Source organism: Protopterus annectens, chromosome 2.part0 (assembly GCF_019279795.1).
Source record: "Protopterus annectens isolate FY-2018-M chromosome 2.part0, PAN1.0, whole genome shotgun sequence".
Classification (NCBI taxonomy): domain Eukaryota; kingdom Metazoa; phylum Chordata; order Ceratodontiformes; family Protopteridae; genus Protopterus; species Protopterus annectens.
This window is the reverse complement of record NC_056728.1, coordinates 1,808,207,111-1,808,226,906: the sequence shown is the minus strand read 5'-3', so window position 1 is coordinate 1,808,226,906 and position 19,796 is coordinate 1,808,207,111. Positions and strand designations below refer to the sequence as shown.

Here is a 19,796-nt window from a genome sequence, read left to right as displayed (position 1 = left end):
ACCTGCAAACTCCTGCATTGCAATTATGTCCAGCTGTAAAAGAATACAAGATCCAGTGATTTAAAATGGCAGCATGGTATATGTTATATTTTGCCTTACCATACTTCTCTGTGATGAGTTACATATCCTACCTACTAAAGTGGCATTCTTCTAGGTATAATGAACTTGAGATTTATTACTGTTTCCTGAATTTTTGTGTGCTTTCTATCTCAAAAACAAAAAAAACAAAAACATATCCTTGTTTTCCCGCCTCTCCTCGACTAGTTTAGACCAGTATACAGGCTTTGCTGTATTCTGGGCTGTGGTGTAGTTCCTGTGGTGTCCATTGCCTTACTTGGATAGAAAGAAGTTGCTTTGCTCACCAGTGGGAGTGGGGAGCCTTGAGCAGCCTATCTGTCCCTGAAGGAGTGACCTCAGCACAAGAGCTTGTAGTAATTGGTTGTTTTGGACCATTTCAAGCTCTTTTGAAGTTCCCTGTTTAAAATCCGCCTCTGAGCGTTTTCTTCTGGCTATACTACTCAGCAACAGCTCCTCGTGGTCCTGCAGAGTGGTTCTAGCAGCAGAGAACTGAGAAAAGCGACTACTTTCTTGATTTAAGTATTTTTTTGCTGTTTTTAACCTGAAATACCTTCTCTTGCTTACCTTGAACAAGCTTAAACTGTTTTTTTAACTGTTTGTTGCATTATATATTATCTGCACTTAAAGTTTCATTTAGTCGAAAATTGGTCGAAAAGTTGTTTGTTTGTTAAATTTAACTGTTGAGGCTGCCCACTAAAGTGGCTAGCCTGTGTAACTGATTTATTACTGTTTCCTGCATTTCTGTGTGCTTTCTATCTCAAAAACAAAAACAAAAAAATATCCTTGTTTTCCTGCCTCTCCTCGACTAGTTTAGACCAGTATACAGGCTTTGCTGTATTCTGGGCTGTGGTGTAGTTCCTGTGGTGTCCATTGCCTTACTTGGATAGAAGGAAGTTTCTTTGCTCACCAGTGGGAGTGGGGAGCCTTGAGCAGCCTATCTGTCCCTGAAGGAGTGACCTCAGCACAAGAGCTTGTAGTAATTGGTTGTTTTGGACCATTTCTAGCTCTTTTGAAGTTCCCTGTTTAAAATCCACCTCTGAGCATTTTTTTCTGGCTATACTACTCAGCAACAGCTCCTCGTGGTCCTGCAGAGTGGTCCTAGCAGCAGAGAACTGAGAAAAGTGACTACTTTCCTGATTTAAGTATTTTTTGCTGTTTTTTACCTGAAATACCTTCTCTTGCTTACCTTGAACAAGCTTAAACTGTTTTTTTAACTGTTTGTTGCATTATATATTATTTGCACTTAAAGTTTCATTTAGTTGAAAATTGGTCGAAAAGTTGTTTGTTTGTTTGTTTGTTAAATTTAACTGTTGAGGCTGCCCACTAAAGTGTGATAGCCTGTGTAACTGATGTATTACTGTTTCCTGCATTTCTGTGTGCTTTCTATCTCAAAAACAAACAAAAAAAAATATCCTTGTTTTCCCGCCAATCCTCGACTAGTTTAGACCAGTATACAGGCTTTGCTGTATTCTGGGCTGTGGTGTAGTTCCTGTGGTGTCCATTGCCTTACTTGGATAGAAGGAAGTTTTTTTGCTCACCAGTCAGAGTGGGGAGCCTTGAACAGCCTATCTGTCCCTGAAGGAGTGACCTCAGCACAAGAGCTTGTAGTAATTGGTTGTTTTGGACCATTTCTAGCTCTTTTGAAGTTCCCTGTTCAAAATCTGTGTTTGCACGGCTTTGCGCGGTTGTGCGCATAGCGCGGCGCCGGTTAAACAAGGTTAAACTTTTCTGGCTCCGCCAAGTCTGCTCTTCAAATTTTCCCTTAAGAAAGCTCTACTCTTATAATAATCTAGTCTAATTGCTTTATTATAAGCCTAGCACTTGTTCTCAAAACCTCTCTTCTAAGTAAGCACTCGCTAACTAAAGTAAGCACTACATCCACCTACCTTCCCTGTGAGTACCCACTTCCCTTAAAGGCACAGCACTCCCTTATAATATTCTAGCATGTCGAGTGGTAGATTACTGGCATCCTCTCCGGTTCAGCTGGTTAATCTGGGAATCTTGAGACAATGCTACAATTGTCTCATGTACACAGACAACCCTCTCCTCCTCCCAACAAACACAAATACATGTGAGAGATGCAACTATATAGCCAAACTGGAGGCTGAACTCTCTCAACTCAGGACTGGCAAGACCAGACAGGAGGAGAAGGTAACCATACACACACCAAACCCAGTCCCACATAGACCTACCACAACTGCAAACCAAACACATAATAACACAAAGACATACTCGGAGGCTCTAACAAAAACTTACCAAAACAACAGAGGCTCCCAAAGCAGACACCCAAAAATCCACCACCTCAAAACATAACACATGCATCACATACTTCAATAAATCAGTGTGTCAAACAATCACAGCCCTTAAGGCCAAACACCATGCCTGATACACTAGTAATAGGTGACTCTATAGTCAGACACACTGACGTTCCGCTTACCAGGCTGAACAAGGAGAGGGTAACAGTGAGCTGCTTATCGGGAGCTAGGATCCGCCACATAACACATGCACTCAGGTCACTCCAAAGCAAGTACAAATATGACTCCGTCATTGTCCATGCCGGCATGAATGACCTGAGACGTACCTCCCTGGACTACATGAAAAGAGACATAGAGGAGCTCTCTGATTATGTAGCCCAGGCTGATATGACCCTGACCCTGAGCAGCATCTTGCCCTCACCAAGAATGATGCCACAATACAAAGACAAGATGACCAGCTTTAATAATTGGCTCAAATACTGGTGTCATTCTAGGGGGATCCAATGTCTGTCTGCTTGGGATGACATGCTGGACAAGCCATGCTGCTTCGCAAGGGACGGCTTGCATCTGTCACCACTGGGCTTCCGGATATTGGCTAAGGCACTTGCCTCCCCCATAGTGCCTTTTTTAGGCAAGGCTCAAAAGACAGACCCACCTCCTTAGAAAACAAAAATGGAAAAAAATGAAGGGTAATGCTGCTCAATGCCAGAAGTCTAAATCTCAAGATGCAGGCTCTCGAAGCACTCCTCAGTATGGAGGACATCGATGTCTGTGCAGTAACTGAAACCTGGTTCAAGGCTCCTGAGAGCACCCCAGCACTACCAGGCTATATCTCGTATCATGCTTTTCGGCCTCAAAACTCGGGCCAAACCAAAAAGGGAGGGGGAGTGTCCATATTCATCAAAGACACCCACACCTCCAGGTTAGTAGCAACACATGAAGCATCAGAGACCATCCAGGTGCAACTAACCATAGGCAAAACTGCTATATAACTGGTAGCATGTTACAGACAACCCTCCCAATCTCAGGAACCCCACTCAGCCTTCCTGAAGACATTGGAGGATATGAATGTCTCACCAAACACCATCATATTGGGAGACTTCAACTACCCTAACATAGACTGGGTGCATTGTTCTAGCCCAAACACCCTAGCCCAAAGGTTCCTGGAATTCATAAATTCAAACGCAATGGAACAGCTAGTCACCTCTCCCACAAGGGGAGATAATATACTAGACCTGATCATCACAAACATGGGGACAAAGTGCTCCACACCGGAAGTATACCCTTCACTAGTGAGATCTGACCACAAACTAATCACCGTGGATATACATATCCCACCTCCACCCCCAACACAAAAGACTACAGTGAAAAACTTCTCAAAAGCCGACTTTACACTTCTTAAAACTGAGATGGTATCCTTTAAGCCCACTGGGACAGTGGAAACCACATCCCACAATGCAGAATCCTTCACAAATGCTTTCTACGGACATCTCCAAGAATGCATGGACCATGAAATCCCAAATAAAACCAAGACCCTCTCCACCAAGGGCAGGCGTCCTGTCTGGTGGACCCCAGCCATAAACAAATTGTATAACAAAAGAAGGAAGCTACTGCACGACAGAGCAAAATCCCATAAAGTGAAGGCATCTCTGATCAGCACTAGTAGAAAGCTACATTCTCTCATAAAAACATCCAAGGCCAACTTTGAGAGAAAAATCACTATGGACACTAAAGATAACCACAAGGCCTTCTTCAGCTATGTTAGAAACCTGGGCGGAAACCCTCAGATATGTTCAGAGTTAGTTCACAATGACAAAAAATACACTGAACCCACAGATATGGCCAACATTCTGGCAGACAGGTTCAGTGAAAATTTCTCCCCTCCCTCACCCCCAAAAGAAGAAATACTTATCCCAGCTGAATGTAACCTCCCTGTCATCTCAGATGTCCAGGTGAGAACCAACCTCAGCAAAGCTAAAAACACAGCATCAATGGGACCTGACGGTATCCCGGGTTGCGTGCTACGTGAACTCCAAGAGGAGCCAAACCCGCACATAAAAATGCTATTTAACCTTAGCCTTACTACAGGATATGTACCTGAAAACTGGCGTACAGCAACAGTAGTCCCACTCCACAAAGGAGGCACCTCTACTGACCCTGGTAACTACCGCCCCATAAGCTTAACCAGCCTGGTCTGCAAAGCTATGGAAAGAATCATTATGGAACTAAGAAACAGAGACATTGGGGACTTACAGACACTTGATCCCACCCAGTTCGGCTTTGTAAAAGGCAGATCCTGCCTTTTGAACCTGGTTGACTTTTTCAAAACAGTCACTAGAGCCATTGACGAGGGCAAAGCAGTCCACACAGCCTACCTGGACTTGGCTAAAGCTTTCGACACAATACCCCACTCTGGCATCATAGACAAGCTCAACAGCTTAAATGTAAATCCATATGTCACAAGATGGGTGGCAAACTGGCTAAAGGATAGAACCCATAAAGTCAAAATCGCTGGAGCCATGTCAGACTCAAAGCCAGTGACAAGTGGTGTCCCACAGGGCTCTGTCCTGGGACCCCTCTTGTTCGGCATTTATTTCTCAGATGTGAAAGCAAACATGGGAGGGTTGTGGCTGACCAAGTTCGCAGATGACTGCAAACTAGGTGCCATAGTCGATACACCAGCTGACACATACATCCTACAGAAAGGCCTCACTGAAACGGACAACTGGTGCCGGAGTCATGGCCTTAAACTAAATGCCAAAAAATGTATAGTCATCCAGTTTGGGAAAAACAAAGTGCCCACAAATTATTACATAGGCGGTAACCCACTGAGTACGGAAAAAGTAATCAGAGACCTGGGGACCCAAGTCGATAGTGACCTCTCATTTGACACCCACGTTGCCAAAGTGGTTAGAAAGACTTTCTACCTTACCCACCTTATCATGAAGGGATTCACATCCAGATCAAAGGAGGTCATTGTGCCCCTGTACTCCTCCCTTATCAGGCCCATGATTGAGTACAATGCCCCATTTGGTATGTACCTCACCTGGCACTTGCAACAGCTAGAGAGACCCCAAAAGTACCTCACCAAGAGGATCAAGGGTCTCCAACATATGTCATATGCTGCCAGACTAAAGAAACTCCAACTCTATTCAGTAGCATACCGCTTACTCAGAGGTGATCTGTGCCTGACATACAAGGCCATGTCCAATCAGGAATTGATGGACATTCTCCACCTCAAAAAATCCAAATCCATCAGAACCACGAGAGCTAAAGATTTGAAACTCAGCACAAATATGACAAGGACATGCTGGAGGGACAGATTCATAACTCAGAGGCTTCCCATACTTTGGAACAGAATCCCAGTTCATGTTAGGCAGAGCCCCTCACTGACTCTCTTCAACAGAAATCTTGACGAGTGGATGGGAGATAGTAGGTTTACCCCAGGGGTCATCTCTGTGTCACTACTAGACAGGGGCACAGTAAACTAATTCTATTATGTAAGGGGCTCTTCACTGTGTCACTACTAGACAGAGGCACAGTATTCTAAATCTACTCTGTACACTTTTGTACCATTACATCGGGTGGTGAAAGCCACATCACTATGGCTAGGCTTATAAATGCCCCAGGGCAGATAGCCTAGTACCAAACTATGAAACTATGAAACTATGAGAAGTGTATGCTATTAACAACACACCAGTACAAATGCACTCACTCACACACACACACAGACACACACACACACACACTCACACACACACACACACACATACACACACACACACACACACACACACACACACACACACACACACACACACACACACACACATATACACACAGACTCACACACACACACACACACACACACACACACACACACACACACACACACACACACACACACACACACACACACACACACACACACATTGGCATTACTAAAACATTGCTTCTTGCAGGTAATAATTACACAAGATGACAGCTACTGACGATGCACATTGCTAACAGCAGCATTATGCATTTATAGCTTTGTTCAAAAAACAACAAAATCAGTTCTCTACTAAGTGGAATTGCTGGCCGTTTACTTTGCTGCTGATGGATTTAGTGACTTCTCAAGTAGTATTTAATATGAGAACAGTGAATAAAGAAAGACAAAGAAATGTATAGCTTAGGATTTGACAAGATGTTATTCACTGGTTATTTATTATTAGAGGGAATGGGTCCTACAAAGTGCTCATCATTTACTTAAGGTGGAACCAATCAATTGGCAAATCATTTCTTCTGTCTTTCTGGATACCCTCTATATGTCAGACTCATTTTGACAAATGTTATATGACAGTCTCTAAGTCAGAACTCCTATTGCCTTCTTCAGAAAAGTCTGCTGTATTCTAATTGCAGAAATAATTTGTTTAAAGTTATTCAGTAGCACATAGCATAAACTGGCTGCTAGGATACAAAGAATTCTAGCAATGCCATGAACACTTGCTTCTTCACATTACGATTCATGTTCTGCATGAATGCTAATGATGACAGCGATCTGTCCCAGTACTGTCACCTAGCAGCCCCAGGTACAGAAGTGTACTTTATGTACTTCTCCTGGGATTCTTTAACTCCTTCCAACTGACTGCATTGTGAAAGAATGTTTTCCGTCAGCAGAGATGGAAGGCTGGGTGGTTACTGGCATCGGTTGAGGACAATCATTCCCCATGTAACCAAAAGAAATATGCTGCCATCAATGTGGCACCACAGGACCTTGACAAATGAGGTGAGGGAGGATTTAACAAATAAAAGATTATTGCTGCCTGTACTGCACTTCTCTCATTTCACTGAGCATATTAATTGTGGCTATTTTTTTCATTCTGCCTGTTCTTGACTGCCATACCATAATTATTTATTGCAATGTTGGCCCAGAACAATCTGCTGAGCTGACGTTTTTATTTTAGCTAATTAACCATTTTTATGCTGATTTTACCAGTGGATGTTTTAGAATGCAGTGACTCATTTATACTGAGCTCTGTTCAAGTGTGTAGCAGTAAATGTTGTCATAGATGTGGCTCTGATGTAATGCAACTGAAAAGTATTAATTTAATATGCCTGAATGAATCAGTAAATAATCGAGTGTAGTGGATGAGGAAAGAAAATGCTACTGTCCTAACTGTAGAAAAAAGGACATTTATTTATTTATTTGGCATTTGTTTACATGTGAATTTTGTTGGGAAATGTACACTGCAAAAAAAATGAAAAAAAAAAAGATCCTGATATTAACTCATCTGAGTAACTGTGCTGTTTGATGAATTTGCTAGGAACTATGTCAAACTGTCAAACTGTTCTGGCACAAACAGTATCAGTACCAATGCAGAATTTCTATCAATATAGCTGATGACTTCAAAGAATACTGCTGCACTAATGTTAAGTTTTTTTCCAAGGTACAGTAACCTGTAAGTGAGAATAATAAATCTGCTGATGAAAAATGGTTTAGTAGATATGAGAAATAGTTACACAATGACATTTTTTTCTCTTCCTGCCTTTCTCTCTCTCCCAAATGTTGCCATTTTTCATATATATGCATTTTGGGGGTAAGGGTGATGGTTTGCCGTACTTGATAACTGAACTGTGATTTTCCTGACATGGCATTCATAGTAAGCAGCCCTGATTCCTGAAACAGTGAGCACTTCATAGCCACACCATTATCATGGAGAGTAAGGTAACAGTTTGAGAAGGACTGGGACAGGTGTGGTTAGTTTATTCCAGGACACCCCCTTCACTAAAGATCTGGGATGACACAATGAAGCTATTTAGACAGCTGCCAGTGAAGCACACCATTATCTGCCTGAACATTCTTGCTGCTCATTCAGGGCCCAAACAGCTGCTAGAGCTAAGGTGACAACTTGACTTTTTGCAGAAATGAAGATGGTTGCTGAGGAAAGAGGAGAAACCCAATGGTGCTATTATTCCACCAGAAATAGAATGATGGAAAAATAAAATATTTATGTCCTTTTTATAATATATATATATATATATATATATATATATATATATATATATATATAGAGAGAGAGAGAGAGAGAGAGAGATAGATAAATATATTTGTTAAACAGATAAGCCCATTAGACACAAGTGTCCATTTTTCAATGGAGACCCAGCAGCATTGTCTGGTTAAGTGACTTGCTTGGAATCAAACAGTGGTCAGAGGCCAATGGAATCAAATCCTTCCTGTACCTTTGTCTATGGGAAGTTGTTGGTTAACAGCTCAGAGCATTACTCATCTGTGCTAACTCCCAAAATAATTAAATCCTTAAGTTTCAGTATGTTACTGGGCATATTCCAGGATTGCAATAATGGTCATCCACATGAAATACTGTAACAGAGATATATTGATTCTGCTAGTTGCCTGTCACTGAGAGAAGCTTGTCCAGTACTTATGTACTGAGAAACATTTCTGTCCATTTAGGGAACACTAGCCACCCGTAAATAAAATAATCTGTCTATTGACTGGGTCTATGATTAACCCACAGGAACGGGAGGCTCTGTGTGTAATAATGAACTAAAATACAGAGTTATTATTCTATAAATGAATTTGTTAGATGATGCATTTGCAACATCATCCCCCCTTCCCCTTTCCCCCATTATACACCTGCTTCCTTTATCAGGTTATAGCATGTGATGCCAACTACAGCCGATACACTAAGGCAATTCTTCCACTGTGGATAGTGCCATAGAACAATATCCCCTTCATCTGTAGAGGGTAGGGCTGAAGGAACAGATATCTTACACAAATTATATTGTTCTCCAGTGTTTGTATGTGCTGATATGATACATACTATGCCAAGTTAATTTATTCCTTCAATACTCACCTTATAAAGCTAACTTAATGGCATACAGGGATAAAGCCCTAAATTCCCTCTAGATGACCCATGTCTGATTATTGCCCCACGCGGTGGAGGAGCTGGCAGGGCTGGGTGTGGCTGACTCAGTGGTCAACACTGGCCCATCCATCTCAGAGGATGGGTTTGGCCTGCTATGGTGAGACAGCAGTGAAAGAACAAATGCACAGTTTGCAACATAGTGGCTAAGATGCATGTTTGTCTCTGCCAAGCTGAAACCGCAGTAATATTCATCAAGCATGTGTGGAAACAAGTATAGAGCACATGGAAAAGGGTAGCAGTCTCTTGGTTCAGTAAGCATGCATGTGAGTTACTAATGAAGGGCTTAGGCCTTAGACCAAGAATACTACCAGCCTTGTTGAAGGATTGTCCCCCTCCATTACAAACCCCTCCCCTGTGCTGCGGGATGCTAGGAGCATCATGAAAAGGGAGAAAATGGATTGGAGGAAATGGAAGAAGATTAACTAGATAATCCTAGGAAAAGAAGTCATAAAATAAAACAAAACTCTATAACATCTTCAGAGATGCTTGTAAGCTGGATCCTATTCCAGAAATAATGTATGTTATTTCACTAAAGGATGTTTGTATACTCACAAGCACATGGTAAATGGTTCTACCAACACTTTGTAGTATTGCCAGTTCTCCTGTACTTATGTCTTTGAGATCTGAAATGACACTGGAAGCCCCAGTAAAAATCATATTGTTACAGTGAGGACATGCAGGCTGCTTGAAACTGCAATGAAATAACTGATTCTATACTGACTTGCAATTAATCAACACCAAAATATCTAAAATCATGGGAGGTTACAATTCAAATTAATGATGCCACTAAGGTCACAAAACACACAAAAATATATATATTTTTTTGTTGCATATAGGCAAGCCCCTCTGCACCCTATGGCACAGGGGCAAGTCCCTATACACCCAAACTATGTACATACTAATGCCAAGATCACACAAACTGAGAGAAAATGGTGAAGGTGAGAGAAAACATAACAGTCACCTTTCTCACTTGCCTCACGTAAACTAAATGAACCCTGTGACGTTCTGACCATCAACTAACTGGAGACAGACAGATAACAGGAATACCAGCCTGCACACACAAGACTCTCCAGCATGGAATTTAAGCAGAAGAACAAAGCACTGTCAAGCAGTTAACTGATGTACCGGTATGTCTCATGAGTAACAGAAATAAATGAAAATCACATTTATACAAGACAGCTTTAAGAATGTGTATGTCATTTCCCAAGTCTCGAACATGCACAGATCATGAAACACGTCTGCATGAATGTAGATTAGTCTGACTTGCAGTGCTTGAAAATGAAGAAAAATTAGTGGTCTACAGTTGCACATAAAATTTACAATGACCAGTAACTAAAGACAAACTGTGTAAGCCAAGTCTTTCTGATAGTTAAGTGCTTTAATAATTCTACAATTTAATTCTGCAGTTTCAGAATCCCATTTGCATGCAATTTGCACAACAATTGAAAATTAACCACTTCTAAATATGTGTTGACTGTTGTTTACAGAAATGCTATATAGAGTTCTGAAAGCTGTCTGTCTTATTTTTTTTACTATACAGACATTTCCTTTTTAACTTGTTAGTGATACTGCAGAAGCTGTGATGCTTCTCAGGAAGTCAAAATAAATTTATAATTTAGATGTTACTTTGCTGATATGGATAATCCAAAGATATGGAGTAAAATCTCTTATTTTCTGCACTAAACTCAAACAGATTAAAAATAGCACATTCTCAAATTGTTGATATTGCTGTTTACAATGAGTGAAAGGAGAGAGAAACGGTACTGTAAGTTCCAGTAGGGTAACCATTTGAAATGTCAGGACCTGCTAGAGTCCTGAACCATGAGAGTGAATGGCTGAAAGATTGGACTTACATATTCTGTGTCCGAGATACCATTTCTCAGAATATTCCCTTTTCTCCAAGGAATGGTGATCTCAGAGTTGGTATATGTAAGTTTGGGGGTGGGGTTGCAGGGGGGGCCGTTCTCCTCTTGCAAAAAGAAGTTTGAATGAGAAGATTGATTTATGAGATTCGTTCATCTCCGAGTTTTCGGTCTTTTTTTCTTTCTTTTTTTTTTTGAATTTTGGCTCTCAGAATATTGAGTGCCAGCATCTCAGTAGGGAACCCTCTGATGGGTTATTACTAGGCTATTGACCACTACAGCTCTTACAAGCTTAGCAGTGCACCCCAAACCCATTTGGTTCCCGAGTATCATGGGCATCTAGATGGGGGGCATGTTAATAAGGAGGTAGCTAAGGGATTTAGGGAAGGTTGTTAGTTAGGATAATCACTTTCTTAATGACAGTCTCTCTTCATAAGGGACATGGGGCCAGTCCATGGGTACATTTATGATTTCCTATCCTATTGTCAAGGTTTCATTTGAATAGGGTCAGGAATGAACTCTGTCTTACATGGATTAACACCCATTCTTCAGCATAGAGATCCTTTGGGACACATATCCATCTCTCTCCAGCATGTTCTGTTTATGTCACAAGCAAAGTTCAGATACCTGGATCTACTGTTTTTGGTTCTGTTTGTTTTGCACATGTGCAACAGCTCCAATAGAGCTGGGTCTGAGGAAGCCCTGTAAGACAGACAAAGATACTCTCTCAGCAGCCTGTAAGAGACTGAATACAGAGACAAAGCCTTTAGGCGGATAAGTGTAGGACAGTGTATTTATGCCCTGAATCCTCCTGGTTAGAAACTTTTGTGGGTGTTCCAACTGTTGCAAGTGTCTGGTTAGGTACATGCCAAAGGGGTGGAGGGCATTGTATTCAATGATGGGTCTGATAAAGTCTGAGTAGAATGGTATTATAACTTCCTTGTACCTGGATGCCACACCCTTAGCTAGAAGTTGGGTGACATAGAATGATTTTCTTTCTATCTTAGCTACATGTTGGTCAAAGGCCAGGTTATTGTCTACATGTTTCTAGATCCCTTACCACTGAGTCGACACTTTATCAATGGAGTAATTCACTTAGGTTGACAGTTTCAAAAACAACATTACGATGCATTTTTTCACTGTGTTTTAGGCTATGGTTTTGGCACCAGTCATTTGTCTGTGTTAAACCCTTTTGCAAGATCTTGGTATCTTTTGGGGATCTGTAAAATTCTGAAAGAAAATGCAGCCAATTCTCTTAATAGGCGGCACAGTGGTGCAGCGGTTAACGTTGTCGCCTTACAGCAAGAGGTTCTCCGGTTCGATTCTCGGCTGGGGTGCCTTCTGTGTGGAGTTTGCATGTTCTCCCTGTGTTCGCGTGGGTTTCTTCTGGGTACTCCGGTTTCCTCCCACATTCCAAAGACATGCATCTGGAGCATTTCTCCCCGGGCCTCCGCTGAAAACAGGCTGTGTGTAACCTAGTCGGACATTCCCGGTCAACAAATGTTAAATAAATAAATAATAGAAAGAATGTGATAAAATTTAAAAAAGCTCTTTTCAGAGAGACAATCTCTGCTGATATATTCTTCTCAATGCATTTATTAATTATTATTTTCTTAAATTTTTTGTAGGATTAAAACAGTAAACTTTCACAGGTATGCATTAAGTTCAAGCCTGTTATATTTTGCAGTACTGAAAGGAAACAACAATGTGTGAATGAAATCAGTTGCTGAACAATAAATACTAAGACACAAAACATGTCTGTCCCTTCTTCAGACATGCCAGCGTGTAGCAAAGTAAGAGTAAACCTACTAACCACCCACAACCCCCCAAAAAGAAGAGTTTAGAATGTCAATAGAGGTAAAAAGCAGTTATTTTCCACAGTGAAGTTCCAAACCATTACTCTCTATTTTAATTAAAAGGGAAAGTTCCAAAGTTCAAATTCTTCTGCTGTGTTTATTAATGCTGACAATACAGATACCTCTGGGAAATTTATCCTTTTACTGCTTTACAGTCTTTCTCTTGTTTTCACAGGAATACTTTGCCACCGCAGCTTATCAAGCCTTTTCCTTCTTCCACTTGACATTTTTTAATAGTTTTGTCTGTTCCCATATGCTTAATACACTGAAATACTGGAAAAAGCAATGGGAAGAAGTCATTTATTAAAAAAAATACACACACACACACACACACACACACACACACACACACACACACACACACACACACCATGTATTCCTCACACTAAGAACGGATTGCAGAATTGAAATAAAATAGTGATAGCAGCTCCTAGGGCATTGAACACATTTCTTCTTGTCTGAGATCAAAACTCATGTCAGAAAACATCCAAACTGAACAATGAAATCGCACAGCTGCTTCAGCCAATCTCCTGACTGCAGAACAAATTAAACTTTCTTACAAGGTAGCTTTCTGTCTGCCACTAAGAAGAAGACGAAATATGCACGTCTTGGCAATAGTACAAATAAATCTGTTCACAGCCACGCACTATTTTCTTCTCTAATATGTAATTTCTCACAAAACAAATCAGCTGCTACAGAAACAGTCTTATAGCAGCAGCCTTTGGCATCCCAGTGATATATAACCCCCATTCAAGGCAGCCAAGATTGTTCAAAGATTTTATAGCTAAATTTATTGCTTAGCTAATAAGAGTGTCACATTCAGTAGTTCCATACCCTTCCCAGTGCATTAAAAATCTGTTATACAAATTATATTCCCTAACGTGCAAAAACCTAAGACTTAAATAACTTATTCAGGCTCATTTCTCACTTCTCAGCTTTAGAGAAACCTCGGAAAACTGATGCATAATTAAAAACTGTCAGCTGAGCGAACGTAGCTTAATTTTCCACAAAGAGCATGGAATCATCTTAGGTGGCAATACAATCACAACCCTATAAGTAATCAATGAGATAATTTTATGTAAAAGTGGCAAAGGCCTTCTCTATGGTGCAGTCTTCAAAGGTCTAAAGAAAGATTTTGGTTCTAGTCATTATTCCTGCTAGTAGCTCCCACTAGCAGGGCAGTCATGTAATGCATTAGACTGACTGACTGACTGACTATCAAACTAACTAACCAGCTGTGTTACTCTTTTACAGTCAGAGTCAAACAGCATTCTGGGTAGTCTGGTATGGAATCCTTCAAGGATCCATTCTTGTCTCACTCCTTTTCCTCCTGTTTATTAGTAATCTTATCTTGATTTAGGGGACCTTGCAACAATGCTCTACAGAGATATTCTGTTCATTTTCAGCAATCCACTGACACTTAAAGAATGTAGACCCTCCCAGGGGACCCAAAATCAATTAGTGGGTCAGGTGCTGTAGAAACAGCCAGTGACTGTAGGAATGAGTTGCCTACAACTAGCTCACCCATCATGAAAGGGGAGAAAAACAATTTGACCCACTGCAGTGCTGACATTATCAAAAGAGTCTAGAGATTTAGTATACAGTGCCATATGTCAGATAAGGACTGTGATGAAAATCTGACCATGTGTTTGTCTATCTCTTGCATCTACCTAGAAAGCAATGAACACAGAATTTGTAGCCACCTTGGGTAGGGAGTTAGGTGGAGAAGAAAGGGGCCATCTAAAATGGCCTGTGTTGCATCTGAATCTCACATCTGAAAGGCAATAAATGGGCTTGTAAGGCTCTCACTTCAGTCAGGGAATAAATGGACCCTACAGATAGAGGTGTTACCTCAGATGAGGGACAAATGGATTGGGAGTGGGAGTGGTACCTGTAGCCGAGGGTAGTGAATGTTATAGAAGCATAGTCCCTCTCTCAGCGAGATATTTAAATCTGCTCTACTGGTTGTACTGCAAAATATTCAGAATGAGCACCTCCAAAACAGAAACAACACCTTTGCTTTAGTGCCGCAAAAATAATTGAGAGCTCTATTCTAAATCTGGCTCTGTCATCTGGAACATTTCTACAGAGGGTTTATTGAATGTGGCTCACACAAGTGGTACATTCCTAGAGAGGGAGTGTGAATTCAGCAAGTCAGGCACCACTATTAGACTCCATACTCACATTTTATCTCAAGTTATCTCAGCTTTATAGCATCACACATGATAAAACTGCCACAAACTGACCAGATTCATGACCTCTGATACATATACAGGCACTGCTAAAACATTCTAAACTCACAAACCATATATTGTTCTATACTCTTTATATACAGTCTGCCAAGCAACAACAGACCCCTCAATCCTCTTTTAGAAAAATGTGTCATTTAATTTCCTAGAGGCATGTATTTGCACAATTATGTAGTGTCACATGACTGACAAACATGTGCGTACAGGGCCACCATTTTGCTTTCTGTACAGACCTGAATGAATGGAGATGTCTGCTTCACGTACTGTGAAATGTAGAGCTCTAGTGTGGTGTGCCAGAGAGAGCAGGATTTTCCTGCACATACATTTTAAGATCACACGCTGGACCAGTATTGCAGCAAGTTGCAGAAGCTGTATGCATGGCATGAGCTTGCCAGGATGGTGAGTGATGCCACTCATTCTGTTCAGCTGTGCCGGCATTGGTAGAGTTCTCTGAGGTGTTTCATCCTATCCTGCTTCATGAGTGCAAGGCAGTGGTTCAGAAGTAAGAGCCTGATGTCTACTGTAAGGATTTTTTCTGTACTATTTTTGTTATTGCAGCTGTAGTGCATGTGGTTCTTATTAGTATATAGTTTGTTTTCCAGCAGCAGAGAAGTGACAGGGTCATGTGGTTTGATGTCTCAGAAGGCAGAAGCAATTGTGTTGGCAGTAGGGTATGTAAGACATCTATGCCAGTCCACTGTACAACTGTTATTCTGTTTGTAGCAAATGTGTGCAACCATTTTTTCATCTTGTATCATCTGTGTGCAGCTCCAGTTGTGAAAGAGGAGGAAGTAAGGCCACATTCACTTAAGGCTGCACTGGTTGATACATCTGATGATGGGTCACCTGTGATGAGCAGGTCTGCCTCTCAACAAAGGTTGATTACTTTTTTGCTGGGGGTGACCTAGACTAGTCACTGGTCCCCTCTATAGTTGTCAGCAGTAGGAGTGAAAGACCTTCTTCTGAAAGTGGCCAGAATGCTCTGCTCATGCCTCCTGGTGTCAGTTGTAGAGGCTGGTGGCTGCTGATATGCACTAGCAGCTGGTTCCTGCCTTGGCAATGTGGTGTGCTTTCTAGCATGGCTTGTGGAGTCACGTGAGCAGCAGGCCTTACCTATTAGGCTACTATGAGAGCAATTAGCCTATAAAATTGCCCCCCTCAAGTAAGCAATGCCTGGGGTTTTGTCTTTTGCTCTGGCCTGACATATAATCATGCCAAGGCCATACTCTAGTCCCATCCTGGTGCTGCCCTCCGTTATGTATTGTTCCACATTCCTTGTTCACTGTTCAACTCTCTACATCTTGATTTGTCCTTACTGTGCCTGTCTGTGTTCATCCACTGTCTTACCATCCTTTTATGTGTCTTCCACTCCATCTGTCTGAGTATGTGTTCTGTGCTTGTCTATTTGCTCTGCACCCCACCTTTCTCCCTTTATTCCATCCACAGTCATCCCTCACTACTTTACTTACCTGTCATTCTTTTCTATACATTACAAAAGTGTGTCTTTTTGAAAGCAGAAATAAACTTCCTTCCCCTAACCTTTCATACCTTATGGTGTCCCATGAGTGATTCCATCTGTTTACTGTTACCCTCAACAATTCCTGCCCATTTTATATGATGAACAGGTTGCCACTTTGCTATGCTAACCAATAGCGGTCCACCTTGTGGATGCTATGCATTCCTTCTTGTGCCTAATGTGTTTGTTATGCATCTGTGCATTGTCTTAGGTGTGGTAGCCTGCCTTCATCATGTTGTCATCATATTGATCAAACACATTATAGAGTAACCAAGTGTTGCAAACTCTTGCTAGCACCATGCTTCTCTTTAATTTTCTGGTCCGTTTCTCAGACTGCTGGCATTTTTCAATGCCAAGTCCTTGTCTAATTAGCTTGTATTTTTTTGCACCCTGACCTCCTCAAAAAACTAGCACTGCATAGGTGCACAGGACTTGGCTATGAATCCCAACTCCTGACTAATGCTCTGGCCATTAATCAAAGGGATAGTTTTTAATGAAATATGGTGCAGCATTAAAGGTAAACAGGCAAGGATCCTTTGGGACTTATTGAAAAGAAGCACAGGCTTATAAGCCTAGGAAAACATAACTAGGAGGAGGTATGGACCAAAAAGTAAAGAAGAAAGAAGAGGAATGCATGTCATCATTGCACCTAGTTCAAATCATTCAGTGCAATGTAATGCAGGAAAGCATCAGCAAACATCAACATGGTGCCCATCTATACTGGTGAAGGACTAGGTTCTGTTGCAACCCAGGTTTACTCTTCCAGTGCAAAGAACATTTGTAAGGCTGCATATAGAGAGCTGTGTCTATATCTGGCAACTATACAAAGCAAAACAGCAATGTAATGCTACCACAATGGTGAAGGGAAAGAAGAGCAGTGGATATGAGGGAGGACATAAACTGCTAGGTATATATGTCTTAAAAATAATAATATGTACCCCATTGTCAGGAGAAAATGGTATGTGTAGAACTGAAGAGGAAGAACGATGAAGGAAGGAGGTATTCTTCAGCTGTAAAGAGATAGGACTAACTGAAAAGGGTACTGCTCTACTCAGACATGTTGCTTGAGACAGTGGTAGAGTGTACAGTTAACTGAGAGGGTCATAGATGCCAGAACAGTTAGAAGAAATAATAGACAGGGCTAGGTGACTGAAAGTTGCTTAGGGTCTATACCTCACAGGTAACTAATGTCACAGAATTACATGTTAAACAGTATGCAAAATAATTGACTTAAGGATCAAATCTTGGCAGGTCATAATTATTACTACATACATCTCATACCTAGGCTCTGCTCAAAGGAAGAGAGGAACATGATTCAGCTTATAGTTAGACTGACAGCTAACTGGTCAGCAGTGAGAAACTCATGAGCTGGAATTCAGAACTAAAAATTCTGGCTCCTTTGTTGGGATGAAAAGTTTCAGCTCAGCTGTTCAGAGCTATTTTCAAAGATCTCCCCAATATGGACATTTTACTATCTGTACCATTTGTCACTTGAATGTTAGCATGGCACAGTAAGGAACCTGTATAGAGTGACTTCCCTAAAACGATATAAAGATAGTATGTGCAACCATCTGGCCTGACAGGTGGGATAAAGTAGATCTTACAGACACATACACACACACATATGTACACACACACACACACACACACACACACACACACACACACACACACACACACACACACAGACAGGCACACACGCACACGCACACGCACACACACACACACACACACACACACACACACACACACACACACACACACACACACACACACGTGGAGCAGCACACACACACACACACACACACACACACACACACACACACACACACACACACACACACACACACACACACACACACACACACACACACACACACACACACACACACACACACACACACACACACTATCAGATCTGTTTTCCAAAGTATACTTTCAGCAAAGTTGTTCTGTGTCTCCCTAATATACTAAGTTATTATTGTAATAAGAGGGATCCCCTTTGCTTTGAACAACATGCCCAGTTCTCACAATGACCTGAAGTGAGTTCAGCCATGTCTTGTTTTAGGATATGCAATTAAACTGTTCGGAACTGAGCCTGCTGTAGCCTTGTAGAAAAGGAGTAGGAATAGCATTATTAAATGTATCCAGAACCTTCTCCAACTAACATATGTTTCTCGACATTTAGATCCAAGAACTGCATATATATATATAGTAACAGGAAAGCTGACTTAATTACCAAGAGACAGAGTTATAAAAGAAATAACAAGGTATTAAGTTTTAGGAATTGGACAAAAAACACAGAAATGCTTGTGTTACCCTCCTCCAGTTATTTTATTTTCAGTCTACAGATTCACCCTGTTTCCCTGTCAACATGTGAAAGCTCAGTTAATATTTATTTGTTGTCTTTATCTTAAAATTGCTTGTCTATAGCCAGATGATGCAATGCTGAAGCGTGTTCCTCCCTGCGGTTGGGTGGGCATTTGAAAGACATGCACAAATGGGCGTGCCTTCGTTGAAGGTTGAACGTCGAGCTGGCACCTCAGCGTTCGTCAAAATCTACTGCCATTCATTAGCGGACCAGAGTTCTGCTGTGGCGACCGCTAACCGGGAAAAGCCGAAAGACAACAACAGTGTTCTTGAATGGAACATGCATTTATATAATCAGTGTAAAAATAGCTGCTAAGCATATGCAAGCAATAGGTCTTGAAGGCTGCATCCTGAGCATTTCCATTTAGTCAACAAAGTCTTGGCCAGAGTTTTACCTGTCAGTGCTACAGAAAAAAAAAAAAAAGTTTTGCCTGGACCCACTGCATGGAAACAAGGAAACAGTCAGTCATTTGATGGGCTTTTTTGTGTACCCTGCTAGGTTACAATGTATCTGTACAATTCCAGAGAAAGCACAGAGTTAGAGGAAACAGTGTAAGCTGAAGACTTCAAGTAGGAATAGAGAATTTAATCAATGGTAGACTTTTATCTTTGCATAAACCTTTCGATCTCTTGTCATCTCAGGTCATTCATAGTCTTCCATAATGGCACTGAGCCCAAGTA

At 41.3% G+C, this 19,796-nt stretch overlaps 1 long non-coding RNA gene across 2 annotated transcripts in view; it reads left to right on the top strand.

Moving 5' to 3' along the window:
* Positions 1-19,796, top strand: part of LOC122793636 — a 576,122-nt gene that overhangs the window by 29,564 nt on the left and 526,762 nt on the right. The window lies entirely within an intron of this gene.